Source organism: Pan paniscus, chromosome 17 (genome assembly GCF_029289425.2).
Source record: "Pan paniscus chromosome 17, NHGRI_mPanPan1-v2.0_pri, whole genome shotgun sequence".
In the NCBI taxonomy this organism is placed as follows: Eukaryota; Metazoa; Chordata; class Mammalia; order Primates; family Hominidae; genus Pan; species Pan paniscus.
In genome coordinates, this window is record NC_073266.2 from 72,343,337 (window position 1) to 72,357,614 (window position 14,278).

Consider the following 14,278-nt stretch of genomic DNA (forward strand, 5'->3'; position numbering starts at 1 on the left):
TGAATCTTGAATTTCAGTGGCTTTCTTGTTATCCAAATCTTAGTGATAGCTTAGAGTCAATTTTCTATTATTCTGGAAATGTTCCTGTTCTCCAATGCCAATTACCTTGGCAAATAGCCGTACAATCCTTTGGGAAATTTTAGGCAGCAGACATTCTGAATGTATTTGTAATGGTATTGCAATGCCCTTCCTAAAGAGTTAGGGTGGGTCTTTGAATTAAGACAGGGCTTAATCTGGGTTTGAGTTGCATCAAACTGAGAAAACAATTACAAGCCCTCCCAGCTAATCAAACTAGTATATTATATCCTGTGCATCTATATTAATCAATTCATCTTTTTCTAAAATTGCGTTCCTTTCTCCTTGGTACAAGCACCCTCAGAATTCATTCCCATACATGTTTATCACTTTGCTTATACAAATGATGAAGTTCCATATTTTTTTTTTTTTGGTGTAAGACTGCTTCTCCCTCATTTGGCATTTTGTTTTCCCTACTCCAGGGCATATTGGCATGGGACTAGAACCATAAGCAAAGGCATTCAACCATGTGGTTAGTATGCCTCCACTGGAATCACTCAGTGCTATTGCATTCAGGTCCTACACACCACCATTCCTGCCGTGAGAGCCTGACCTCCCACTTTTACAGTGGGATCCCACTAAGACATGCATCTGAGAAAGCCCCACAAACAGGAAAGAGGTTTGAATGCTCTATAACAACGTGACTAGTGTTCACCACATTTTACAGGTAGAGAAATGCAAGAAAATGAGAAGTTCTTATTAATTGTATCTTTATCCTAATCGGGTTTTTTAAAATCAATTCTTATAAAACTCATCTCTTCTGTTAAGACTCACACCAAATATATGACTATAAAAATATATTGTTTATAATTGATTTAAAATAAATTGAATGGTTCTAGCATATTCATATTTTATATGAAGTATGTGGGGATTTTCTTCCAGCCACTCAACCTTCAGTAGCAATGAAATCTGTAGCTAAAAAAATCCATAGAACAGAAACCTACTTATTGTTTATGGCAGCAATACATATTTCAGAAGGAATTGTATGGCTGTAGTATTTAGAATTTTCACATTACTTTAAAAATAGAAATTATTATAAATAATTATATATTAACATAATTATTATTAATGAATATTATATACTATCAATATTATATAATTATAATTCTAAATATAATAGAATTATAAAATACAATACATAAATATAAACATACTTATTACATTACTTATTTTAGTATACTACTAGAAATATAATAAAAAATAAAAAATAATTCCTTATAGTCGTATAAGCTGTTACCAGATTGATAATAAAAATTGACTAGATCATACAAAAAATTAGCTGAGCATAGTGGCATGCACCTGTAATCCTAGCTACTCAGGAGGCTCAGGTGGGAGGATCACTTGAGCCTGAGAGACGGAGGTTGCAGTAAGCCAACATCACAGCACTGCACTCCAGCGTGGGCGACAGAACAAGACTCCATCTCAAAAAAAAAAAAAAAAAAAAAAAAAGAATAGATCATGTTGCACATAATTATAAGGTTTATTTATTTTTTATTTATTTTTTATTTTTATTATACTTAAAGTATAAAACTTAAAGTTTTAGGGTACATGTGCACAACGTGCATGTTAGTTACATATGTATACATGTGCCATGTTGGTGTGCTTCACCCATTAACTCGTCATTTAACATTAGGTATATCTCCTAATGCTATCCCTCCCTCCTCCCCCACCCCACAACAGGCTCCCGTGTGTGATGTTCCCCTTCCTGTGTCCATGTGTTCTAATTGTTCAATTCCCACCTATGAGTGAGAACATGCGGTGTTTGGTTTTTTGTCCTTGCAATAGTTTGCTGAGAATGATAGTTTCCAGCTTCATCCATGTCCCTACAAAGGGTATGAACTCATCATTTTTTTGACTGCATAGTATTCCACGGTGTATATGTGCCACATTTTCTTAAGCCAGTCTATCATTGTTGGACATTTGGCTTGGTTCCAAGTCTTTGCTATTGTGAATAGTGCTGCGATAAACATACGTGTGCATGTGTCTTTATAACAGCATGATTTATAATCCTTTGGGTATATACCCAGTAATGGGATAGGTGGGTCAAATGGTATTTCTAGTTCTAGATCCCTGAGGAATCGCCACACTGACTTCCACAATGGTTGAACTAGTTTACAGTCCCACCAACAGTGTAAAAGTGTTCCTATTTCTCCACATCCTCTCCAGCACCTGTTGTTTCCTGACTTTTTAATGATTGCCATTCTAACTGGTGTGAGATGGTATCTCATTGTGGTTTTGATTTGCATTTCTCTGATGGCCAGTGATGGTGAGCATTTTTTCATGTGTCTTTTGGCTGCATAAATGTCTTCTTTTAAGAAGTGTCTGTTCATATCGTTTGCCCACTTTTTGATGGGATTGTTTTTTTCTTTTAAATTTGTTTGAGTTCATTGTAGATTCTGGATATTAGCCCTTTGTCAGATGAGTAGATTGCAAAAATTTTCTCCCATTTTGTAGGTTGCCTGTTCATTCTGATGGTAGTTTCTTTTGCTGTGCAGAAGCTCTTTAGTTTAATTAGATCACATTTGTCAATTTTGGCTTTCGTTGCCATTGCTTTTGGTGTTTTAGACATGAAGTCCTTGCCCATGCCTATGTCCTGAATGGTATTGCCTAGGTTTTCTTCTAAGGTTTTTATGGTTTCAGGTCTAACATTTAATTCTTTAATCCACCTTGAATTAATTTTTGTATAAGGTGTAAGGAAGGGATCCAGTTTCAGCTTTCTACATATGGCTAGCTAGTTTTCCCAGCACCATTTATTGAATAGGGAATCATTTCCCCATTTCTTGGTTTTGTCAGGTTTGTCAAAGATCAGATGGTTATAGATATGCGGCATTATTTCTGAGGGCTCTGTTCTGTTCCATTGGTCTATATCTCTGTTTTGGTACAAGTACCATGCTGTTTTGGTTACTGTAGCTGTGAAGAAAGTCATTGGTAGCTTGATGGGGAAGGAAATAAAGGGTATTCGATTAGGAAAAGAGGAAGTCAAATTGTCCCTGTTTGCAGACAACATGATTGTATATCTAGAAAATCCCATCGTCTCAGCCCAAAATCTCCTTAAGCTGATAGGCAACTTCCGCAAATTCTCAGGATACAAAATCAATGTGCAAAAATAACAAGCATTCTTATACACAAATAACAGACAAACAGAGAGCCAAATCATGAGTGAACTCCCATTCACAATTGCTTCAAAGAGAATAAAATACCTAGGAATCCAACTTACAAGGGACCTGAAGGACCTCTTCAAGAAGAACTGCAAACCACTGCTCAATGAAATAAAAGAGGATACAAACAAATGGAAGAACATTCCATGTGCATGGGTAGGAAGAATCAATATCGTGAAAATGGCCATACTGCCCACAATTTGACTTCCTCTTTTCCTAATTGAATACCTTTTATTTCCATCCCCATCAAGCTACCAATGACTTTCTTCACAGAATTGGAAAAAACTATTTTAAATTCATATGGAACCAAAAAAGAGCCCGCATTGCCAAGTCAATCCCAAGCCAAAAGAACAAAGCTGGAGGCATCACACCACCTGACTTCAAATTATAAGGTTTATTGACATTATTTCCCAAAAGTATAGTTTTAAAAAAGTAATCATATAGCATGTGATTCTTTGCTATGATCAAACCTTAATTAGCTAGCTGTTATTTTTATTTTTTTATTTTTTATTTTTTTGAGATGGAGTTTCACGCTTGTCGCCCAGGCTGGAGTCCAATGGCACGATCTTGGCTCACTGCAACCTCTGCCTCCTGGGTTGAAGCAATTCTTCTGCCTCAGTCTCCCGAGTAGCTGGGATTACAGGCATGGCCCCCATGCCTGGCTAATTTTTGTATTATTAGTAGAGACGAGGTTTCACCATGTCGGCCAGGCTGGTCTGAAACTCCTGACCTCAGGTGATCCACCCGCCTCGACCTCCCAAAGTGCTGGTATTACAAGAGTGGGCTACCACGCCCAGTCAGCTAGCTGTTATTATTTACAACTTATATCATCACATATGGCCAAAAAATAAGGCAAGATAATTTCCCAAATTATACCTTAAAAAAGAGATAGTTATCTTAACATTGGAGTCCTTACAGTTCTCTTATAAGGAAACAATCATCAAATTAATTTGATAAAAGTGTACTTTGAGAAGGAAAGACGTATTTGCCTGAAATTACATTAATCAATGTTAGTTTAGATGCCTGAAAAAATACCTTATAATTGGTTAAAAGGCCAGCAAAGGAATTTAAGATGATTTAATAATCATTCCTGAACATATGACATCACAGCTTGAAGTGTTTGCAGTTTAAAAAGCAGCAAAAGTAACAAAAACACTGGTTTTAGGTAACAGCTTTTGGGAAAATGGAGAAATCACCATATATTCATTTGTACTTATATGGTAAACCCATATGACATTTTATTTTGCACCTCACCATAAAGCTACCAGCAAAGCAAATATAATTAAACATTTTATATGGATTTGCATATGACTATACTTATGTCCACACATATAATTATACATGCTAATAAATGACTATATTTATGTATGTGTATTGTCATATGACTTGTAGAAAATGAATTATTCTTTCCTATATGCTTAGTTCTTATTTTTATAACTTTTCTTCTCTTTAACCAGTTTTTAAAATAGATTAAACAATGTTGTAATTATTTCTAAAATTCTGCTTATAGGTTTTTTTTAATAAAGATGTCAAATATTCATAGACAGGATCATGGCATACCCACACTACTGTGACTTCTTGGCAAGTTAGGACATTCATCAAGGCTATATGTGAACATCACTCATGAAATTATTTGGGCCTTTCCCACAGCATGTTCCTCTAACATAAGAAGAAAAAATTAGACAAAATCACAATAATCTCAAATAAGGTCCAAGTATATCTTCATTACACATTCTAAGAAACAGGCAACATGAGGTTGGAACTGGGAAGGTTAAGACCTCACCACAGAGTAGATGCAGTAGGTACAATTGTGAAAACATAGCCAGTTTAATGAGCAGATATCTAAAATAGGTCTTTATGTGCTACACATTTAAAGTAATTTGCCAGTAGAAAGTCTCTTAAGCATGTATATATTTCTCAAAGTTGCATCTTCGTTGTGAAGAAAACTAGCATGGCCTGGAAGTCCAGTCTTATGACTTGTTAGTCACACTGTGAGGTTTTCTCAAACTGGAGAAGGGTGGATTTTTATTTGTGATTAAACAGACTTCTTCACATGAACAGAAAATCAGCAGGAGGTAGAGGCACACCCGTGCATAACTTTCTGGTGAAGCCTTCCCTGCAATCGCAAGAGAAGGGTTACGAAATCTCGGATCTCATCAGTGAGGGGGTCAAGTCAAGAGAAATTTTTAAGAGGATAGTGAAGGATGAAAGGCATTATCATGACCAGAAGGTCAGTGATTCATGCTACTAAAGACAAGAGAGAAGAAACCAAATATATTTGTTGCTTAAAGCTTACAAATGCTGGTTTTCTCTTAGAACCCACCTTTATTTTTCCTTCATGTTCTGCACTGCATCCCCCATACCTGGCAGTGTACCAGGCACAAGTTGCTTAATAAATGTTTGTTGAATGAATAAATCATTGTGCAAACCTCTCAAATCTATCTTCATTCTGCATTTCAATTCACTTTCTCCACTGCTTATAGATCATTATATTAAAGTATATGCAAATACTTTAATAAAGCATAATGTTTTCTCTATAGAACAAATCTTTTGTTTCCTTATGTGTATTTTAAGGGTAATTTAAAATTAATTTTATTTTTATTAAGGTAATACATCCCATAATTTAAAACAAAATCAAAATCTACAGTTCTTGTGGAACAGTGCAGATCGCCTCCTAAGCCCTGGTCTTAATCCCCACAGGCAAACATTTGACTCTTTTAGCAGCTTTTTAACTGTGCTTTTATATGTCTAACTGGTTTGCTTATCCTGCTATTTCTTTATTTAGCAACTTTACACATTATTTATTGATTTTTGTTATGATGGTTGAGGGTTTAGTTGTCTTACCTGCACATATACACAGATAGTCTTTCCCTCTGCCATCCTCCACGTGTAGTTTTATTGTAGTTTAGGGTTAATTCTCTTGTCGGTGTTCCCAACATTTTTATTATGTCCAGATCTGAACAAAGTGGTATTCTATCATAATGTTTCTTTTCTCTTGCAACTTTTTGTTTCTCATGGAGTTAATAATGTCCTTTTAAAATTAGTTCAGCACACTCTGTACCTATTGTATATTATTCACAGTTGCCTCCAACTGATCTTTAAAACTGTAACAGAGTGATCTAACTGTGGTAACAACTCTAAAAAATCTTCGTGGCATCATACAATACAAGTTTACTTCTAGCTCATGTGGTAGTCCAATGTGTGGCAGCTGAGGTAGCCATGTCACACCCTAATTCAGGTTCATGACTTTTCATCTAGGGGCTTTCATGTCTTCTAGGGTCTTAGAGCTCTTCGTTGGTTCTTCGCATCTGCACACTAGTAAGGGAAGAGGGGAAGTGTGGAGGATCTCAGGGGTTATTTTATGGGCATACTCTGGAAGTGATGTACATGACTTCTGCCCACAATCCATGAACCAGACCTCAGTGACATGCCTCCCCACCTGCAAGGGGCTAAGAAATGAAATCTAGTGTGGTGCTTAGGAAAAAGAGCAGAACATGGAATCTGGTGGGCACTTCCCACTATCTACTGTATTTTCAAATGCACATGTGTATCAAACAATCTATCATTTTCTTTCCATTTTTTTTTCTTGGAGACATTCCTACTGCAAGCCATCTGTTCACCTCTCTTTAGGCCTGCTTCACACTTATTGCTCTGGAGAATTTATTTTACTGCCTCCTATGTTGGGCCTGCATTTTTCGGGTTTCATCTCTTCCTCTTTCTTGATTTATAAGCTTGTTTGGGGAACTGTTACTTTAAAATGGCACACAGGATGTATATTTTTTAAGTCCTTGCATATCTGAAAATTTTTTAAAATCAAGCTTGACTGACAGTTTGTCTTGATATACAATTCTAAGTTCAAAATAATTTCATTTAAAAAATGTGAAGGCATTCAAAGAAACTTCTGGATCCATTATTGCTCTTGAGAAATCCAATGCAATTTTTTTTCCTTGTATGTGATCTGCTTTATGTCTCTGGAAGATGTTTTAGGTTTTTCTCTTTATTCCTGCATTTATTTTATCTCAGAATGATATATTTCAATGAGTTTAATTATTTGATTAATTTAAAGGATTGTTTTCCTGGACGTTTAGTGAAACTTTTGATCCCCAAAGTTCATCATCTTCATTTCTGGTATTGTTTTTGCATTATTTTCAAATTAGTGTTTTTATCCTTTTCTGCATAGAAAGAACTCTTTTCTAGAGCTTTCTGAGATTTCCATTAGTCAGAATTTTTTTCCATTTTTTGAAAATTTCTGCAGCTAAATAGAGAGATTTTTCAACTTAGTCTTCTAACCCATCTGTCAGTTTTTTTGTAAATGTTGAGTATATTTTCAATTTCAAAAGATTTTTTTCCTGTTTTGTATATAAATTTCTTTTTTATTCATTATCTCTAGGAGCAGGGTAAAAAGGCATGTGTTCAGTTCATCTTGTTGAACCACAAATTACTCTAGTTTACTTTCTCCAGAAAATAAACCTCCAGTCTCCTGGAAGCTGGATTGAGCAGATGGAGGAACTTATGGTTGGTTGATTGTGTGACAGTGGGGAAGGGAACTCTGGGTCCAAGCATTCCAATATACAGACGTATAACCAAACCCCTGTGTTTACCCCACCACCTGGCCTCCTTCTATGCTGAGATTTCTGCCTCCTAGGCCTGAGCCTGCCCAGGTTTTGCAGGAAGAATTGGCTTGCTTTTTACCATAATCTCTCCTGCAGGCATGCAGTGTATAGAATCCTCTGCTCTTCCAAATCAGTTACCACGCCTGCATCTGATTTAGCTTCTTCCAAAATTCATTACAAGTTTATGTGTTATTTTATCTGCTTATTTGTCTTTGTGATTCAATAACATTTAAAAAAATTCATTTATTCTTGTAATAAAGCAGTTTGAGGAGAGATGAAATACATGTGATAATCTTGCCATTTGTAACTACACATCACCCCATGTACATTAACGTTTACCTCAGTGCCATATTGATTGAATTAGACAGATGTTATGTCTAGTTAAGTTATGCTACATAAATTCCAGGTACAGGAAGACGTTATTATTATTATTATCATGACACACAATGCTGTCACCTGGTTTTCACTGGTTTTCCATTGTTTTTTATTCTGCTCTACCTCTGGTCAAAGTGGCCTTCATGGAGTGGCCAAGCAACATTTCTCTTATGTCTTCCTACCCTTTCTCTTCCTTGGAACCCCTCTTCCCAGGGAAGGAAATATTCCACCACTCTCTGGTAGTGTCACTATGTAACACTACTGGATCTGAGCCTTGGAACCTTGGAGACAGGACTGTATGTGGCAAGTCACTCCAGGAGAGCTATCCCTGCAAGAGTTGGCCCTATAAAGCAGGTGACACACTTATCTAGGGAAAGATGGCAAGGAGAGTCATCAATAAATGTGTGTGTCAGATTTTCTTATGGCAGGAACCTTTTCTAGAAGTCGCAGTGAGGTAGCACAACACAGTGACCACTATGAGCTCAGCATTCAGGATCAATAGACCTGACTTCCACCTTTTGAACTTCATCACTTTGGACAGATTTACTGCGACTTTCTCAACCTCAGTTACCTCATTCTGAAAATGGAGACAATAAATATAATAGACGCCTTGCCTATTTCACAGTAATGTTGTGAAAGCCAAATGAGATGAAACTCTATTGCATACAGGAAATAATAGCTATTAGGACTAATGTCAGTAGTGAACACATGAACTAGATAAAGAATATGGGTTATCATTGTATAGCACAGAGGGTGATTTTAAGTCAATGTGTTAACAGTGGAAAAGATTCAAGGTTCTTATGTTCTTTCTTTTATTTCTGTCTGGGCCCATGGACACACACTTCTTATATACTTAGATATTGCTGTTAAATGCAAAGTAGATTTATCATAAATATAGATTCCAAGCATATATACTTTGAAAATCTACAGTCTGAGCCTCAAAGACTTTTGTGCAGTAGATCCAAAATAATTTTTAGGAACTGGATCTTACTTGGGGAGAATGGAATAGATTGTTACCAAAATTATAAGTATAGCCAACACATTCATAGAACTTACTGTGCCAGGCACGTTCTACACACATTACTGATATGAAGTCAATTCTTCACAAAAACATATGAAGGCATTATTATTACTCTTCTTTTCAACTTTCAAGAACATTGAAGGACATAAAATAGAACTTCTTTAATAGTTTCATAATAGAATAGACAGATTTCTATGAGACCAAAATGTTTTCTCTAATATTCCATTTTTCCACTACTTTGCTATTGTTTGTTTTGTGTTTTGGTTTGGGCTATTCCTTTGCTCCCTTCTACAAGAAATTCTCTGGGAGCTGATAACAGCAGTGCCTCCCAGATTGTCTCTAGGGCATCGAATAAGAAACAAGTTAAGTAATTAAAATTCAAGCAGTCATTGGCATCTCATTGTTTACTAACATGAATGCAAGACACAGGTTCGGAACTTTTAAATTTTGTTCACAGAGGAGTAAACCGGTTGTTATTATAATGTACCCAACCTTGTATTCTTACCTTTACTACCAGTCTGTAAATTAGGGATGTCTGAATGTGTCTAAAATGTAATCCCAAGATGGGCAGCCAGGATCTTTGCTTTGTGGACGAATCTAATGTGTCTAGAACACGGCATAGCACATAGTAGGTGCTTAACAAATACTTGTTCAATGCCTCCTTGTGCTCATTATCTTACTTAGTGGTAACCTATTGATCTCTGAAGTGACTTTAGGAAGTGAATTAGGGCTTTGGGAAGTGAATTTGGATGTTGCATACTGATTAATGCATTCATATGAACACATCCTAACTTTTAAAATATTAATTTCTTTCCAACGCCCTCTTTTATTTCCCGAGGCCATCCTCTGCTCCCCACTCGCAATCCCTCGCCTTCACTCCTCATAGTTAATGAGACACCCCCTCGGAGGAGAGAACGCAATGTCAGGGCCCCAGTCCTCACAGCGCCCTGGGCTCTTTGAATGAGAGACATCAAAGAAAACACAGAACAAAAATGAATAAAAATGAGCTCGCTGCTAGGGCTAGAAGCCCCACAGTGTGGAGACTTCATCCCCGAGCGGAGTGTGTTTCTCACTGCAGCAGTTGAGTCACCAGCAAGACTTGCCTGAGGTGAGCTCCGCACATCCGCGTTGGGACTTGCAGACACGCCTTCTTCTCACACAAACCTTACCCAGCCCCGCCGCTGCGGCGGACTCCGAGGGTGGTGCCACCAGCCCTGCCACTCGCAGTCCTGACGGGCAGGGGCTGCGGACCGCCCGGCCTTGGACCCATCCGGAGCCACAGGTTGGAGGAGATAAGTAGCTGTCCCCGTGCTCATCGCCCTGTGGAGCAGATCCTGTCTCCTTGCTGACGGTGGAGCCCGGGAGTTCCAGGGCTTGGGAAGGGGAAGGAAACCTCTCTGAAATCTGACACCTGCTCTCCCGGCAAGGAAACTTCGCAGGCTGGTGAGTTGGGAAGGCGGGCTGCTGCTGCTGGAACGCGTTCCCACCCACACGGGTGCTGCAGCGCCGGCCTGCGCCGTGGGAAGTGAGGCCTCTGTGTGTGTGTGTGCATGTGTGAGTGCGTGTGCACCTTCGATCGCGGTTTCTAGCAGAAATCCTTGCAAAGAAGACAGTAGTGCTGTGTGCTGCACGGATGGCATGGGCCAACTCGACCTGGCTCTCTTTGAGTGTTTGCTTATCAAACAGCTGGTTACCACCAAAAAAAGCAAAAAGAAAAACAAAAAGCCTAGGCACAGCAATGCCAATTTCCTTTCATTTGCATCTCAAAAAACAATCAAAATAATGAATAAGAAAAAGCATGGATGATGATGTGCTTAGAGTTTCATTCCAGGAGGAGCGACTTAGTGAGGCAAGCCAGGAGAGCAATAAGACATTTATATGCACTTCCTTAGATGAAATAGCCACAGAGACCTTAAGAGTACTTTCTGTTTTCCAATTTTTTGCTCTGTTACTTTCGAATTCTGATCTAAGTGTCGCACCAACTAGGGTATATGTGTGCATGTGTGTTCACCCAACTGATCACAATAAATTAGCTTTCAAGACTTTCCCTCCCAATGCAACATTAATTAAGCCTCTGAAAATTACTGAAGTAGGTGAACTGTAAGCAGAGACTGCATTCCTAGGAAAAAGCTGTGTTTGGTTAGAGCCTTCACACCTGTATCATGTTTTGTGAGTTTTTTATGTCAAGATGTAAAGCTAAGGGTATGTAATTCCAGTTGTTTTAAACTGCACATCATTAAATTAAGCCCAAAGTAATAACATATAATTTCAAGGTTATTAACAACAAAATTATTGTTTAATATAATACAGCTCTGAATTTTGATTTTGTTCTGTTTATAAGAAAAATGTCTATAGTTCTCAATATTTAGTTATATTCACACATATTCATTCATATAGAGAATATACAGGGTTTTATGGTTATAAATTTTGAAAAGTTGAGGGAAAAGATAGACTTAAGCATGAATATAAACTCAGATATTTAAGTTTAATGAATTTTCAAGCTACTGTAAAGTCCATATTGCAGTGATGAAGAGAGAGACATACCTGTCATGTGCCATTGCCCCTCAAATAGTTATTTTTCATAGTTTCCTAGCATAATCCTCTACCCAGATGGGGTCAGCCATCCTTGAAGGCAAGAGGTCATTCCTACCAATGACCAAAAAGGGGTAATCTTGACAGATAGTTTAATATTAATGGAGCTTTTCTGTTTCAGAACTGACTATGGCCTCTCATACAGTGTTACTGTCATTGCTTTCGAAAGGAAAACAAAACATAGCAGATAAAACTGGATGAGCCTGTTCTCATAGTTGCCAAGAAGGGATAAAGGGAATCTGTTGAATGTAAGCAAACCACAGTTCCCCTTTCTCATAGGTCATTTCTGGAACAGGCATGTTTGACCCAATAGGGAAGGTAACCCTAATATAATTGATCTTCTTGGTAGAAGATCAGTTGGTATGCCAGTTTACACTACAACTGTATGTGGTTTCAGAATTGCTGTTCATTTATTTCACTGTTTTTCTGGAAAAATGGAAGTTATCCAAATGTCCAGGTAGTTCAGAATAGAAACCTGCTCTTTTCCCACCCTCACTCGTGCAAATTTTTGGTTAGGTTTTTGGGCTCTCAGATCAGTACGGCATGAGATATAGAACAATTACTCATATAAAACTCATCTCACAATCCAGTTTCTTCAGTTGATTCATCAAGGCAGGTTGACCAATAGTTCAGCTCTTAAGCAAGTAATTGTAATGTTGAGATGCAAGGAAATGATTTCAATAAAAACAGACAGGACAAATCAGGTGTTTCCCATGAAGAATATGTCACTTTCTAAAGATGGCTGCCAAATGGGAATGATTTTTTTAAAATTCATTATTAGGTATATATGAGCTTAAGTATATCCTATAGAAGTAGGAAGCAGCAACATCACTACGCATAATAACATACCTATTGTAAACCCCAAATATGGAGTTGATAGTATTACTCAATTTCTTTCACACCCTTTGCAATCATTATTCATGTTCTCCAAATATTAACCTCCCATTGGCACTCCTTAAATAAGACAAACTTGTCTAGATTGCCAATAAGGAGAGTAACACTCTGTTTATCAAATGGCCAAAGAAATCTTCAATAAATTTTGTCTTTTTAACTAAACAACTGCTCAATATATTGAGATAATTAAGTTTCTTGTTCATTTGTTCAACAAATATTTGTTAAGAGTGTTATGCACTGTTCTGGGCTCTGTGTGGACAGAAGTGGACCAAAATTCCTGACCTTATAGAGCTTATCTTTTACCAGGGAGACAAAGACCAACCTAGATAAGCAGGGTGAGTCTATGGCACAGTAGCAAGAAGTGCTCAGCAGAGAGTATAAAGCCGAGGAGGCATGCAGAAAGTGTCAGTGGCCGGTGTCAGGGAGGACTGAAATTCTGGATCAGATGCCCAGGAAAAGCCTCACTGAGATGATATTTTAATATCAATCAGAGGCAAGTAATGGAATGATCCATGTAGATATGTGGAGGAAGAGCATTCTAGATTGAAGCATTCTGGCATCTTTCAGGAACAGCAAAGAAGCCCATGCACCTGGCACAGAAGGAGTGAGATGGGGGTAGCAAGAAATGGGGGAGAGGAGATAATGGGGACAGGTCTTGGAGGACTTTGAAGGTCCCAATGAACATGTTGGCCTTTGTTTTTTATTCCAAGTAAAATGACAAAACACTATGATTTAGATATAGCCCGTTGAACATTTTTCAATAAATATTTACTGAGCATACTATGAACTTTAATATTCTTCTAAGCCCTGTGGATAACAGATGTTAGTGAGATATACGAGGCCTCTGCTGTCATGGACATTATATCTGGGGTTTGGAGAGAGTCGGATAAGTAAATAAACAAATTAGTAATTCTGGAACTTTTAGTGATACTAAGAAAAAAAAATGTTAAAGGGTAATATAATGAGAGTGACCTGAAGGGGACTGTGTGATTTGGTGGTCAAGAAAAGCCTCAGGGGAGGTGATTTTTTTTTTTTCTTTTTTTTTTTTAACTGAGACAGAGTCTTGCTCTGTCGGCAGGCTGGAGTGCAGTGGCACGATCTTGGCTCACTGCAACCTCCACATCCCGGGTTCAGGTGATTCTCCTGCCTCAGCCTCCTAAGTAGCTGGGACTACAGGCATGCACCACCATGCCCAGCTAATTTTTGTATTTTTAGTTGAGACAGGGTTTCACCATGTTGGTCGGGATGATCTCGATCTGCTGACCTCATGATCTGCCTACCTTGGCCTCCCAAAGTGCTGGGATTACAGACGTGAGCCACCGCGCCTGGCCAGGTGATGTTTTTAAAAGATCACTCTGGCTTCCTTGAAGAGACTAAGTCGTAGGGTGACCAGAGTAGAAGAGAATCCAGTTAGGAGGCTATTCCAGTAGACCAACTACAACAGTGGCAAAGATTAGGGTCAGAACAGTGGCCACCAAGAGAAGTAGATAGATTCAGGAAACATTTGAAGGCAGAGCTGACAGAACTTGCTAATAAATTGGATAAAGGTG

The 14,278-nt window shown here is 38.0% G+C and overlaps 1 protein-coding gene across 3 annotated transcripts in view; it reads left to right on the forward strand.

Moving 5' to 3' along the window:
- RAB27B (RAB27B, member RAS oncogene family) overlaps positions 1-14,278 on the forward strand; it is a 174,592-nt gene that overhangs the window by 97,139 nt on the left and 63,175 nt on the right. The window contains exon 1 of one of the 3 annotated variants that reach the window (XM_003827233.4): positions 7,413-10,685. The exons of the other annotated variants lie outside the window; for them this stretch is intronic. The gene's annotated coding sequence lies outside the window, so the exon portion shown is untranslated. Of the gene's footprint in view, positions 1-7,412; positions 10,686-14,278 lie in introns of those variants that run through there. 3 annotated transcript variants of the gene reach the window in all.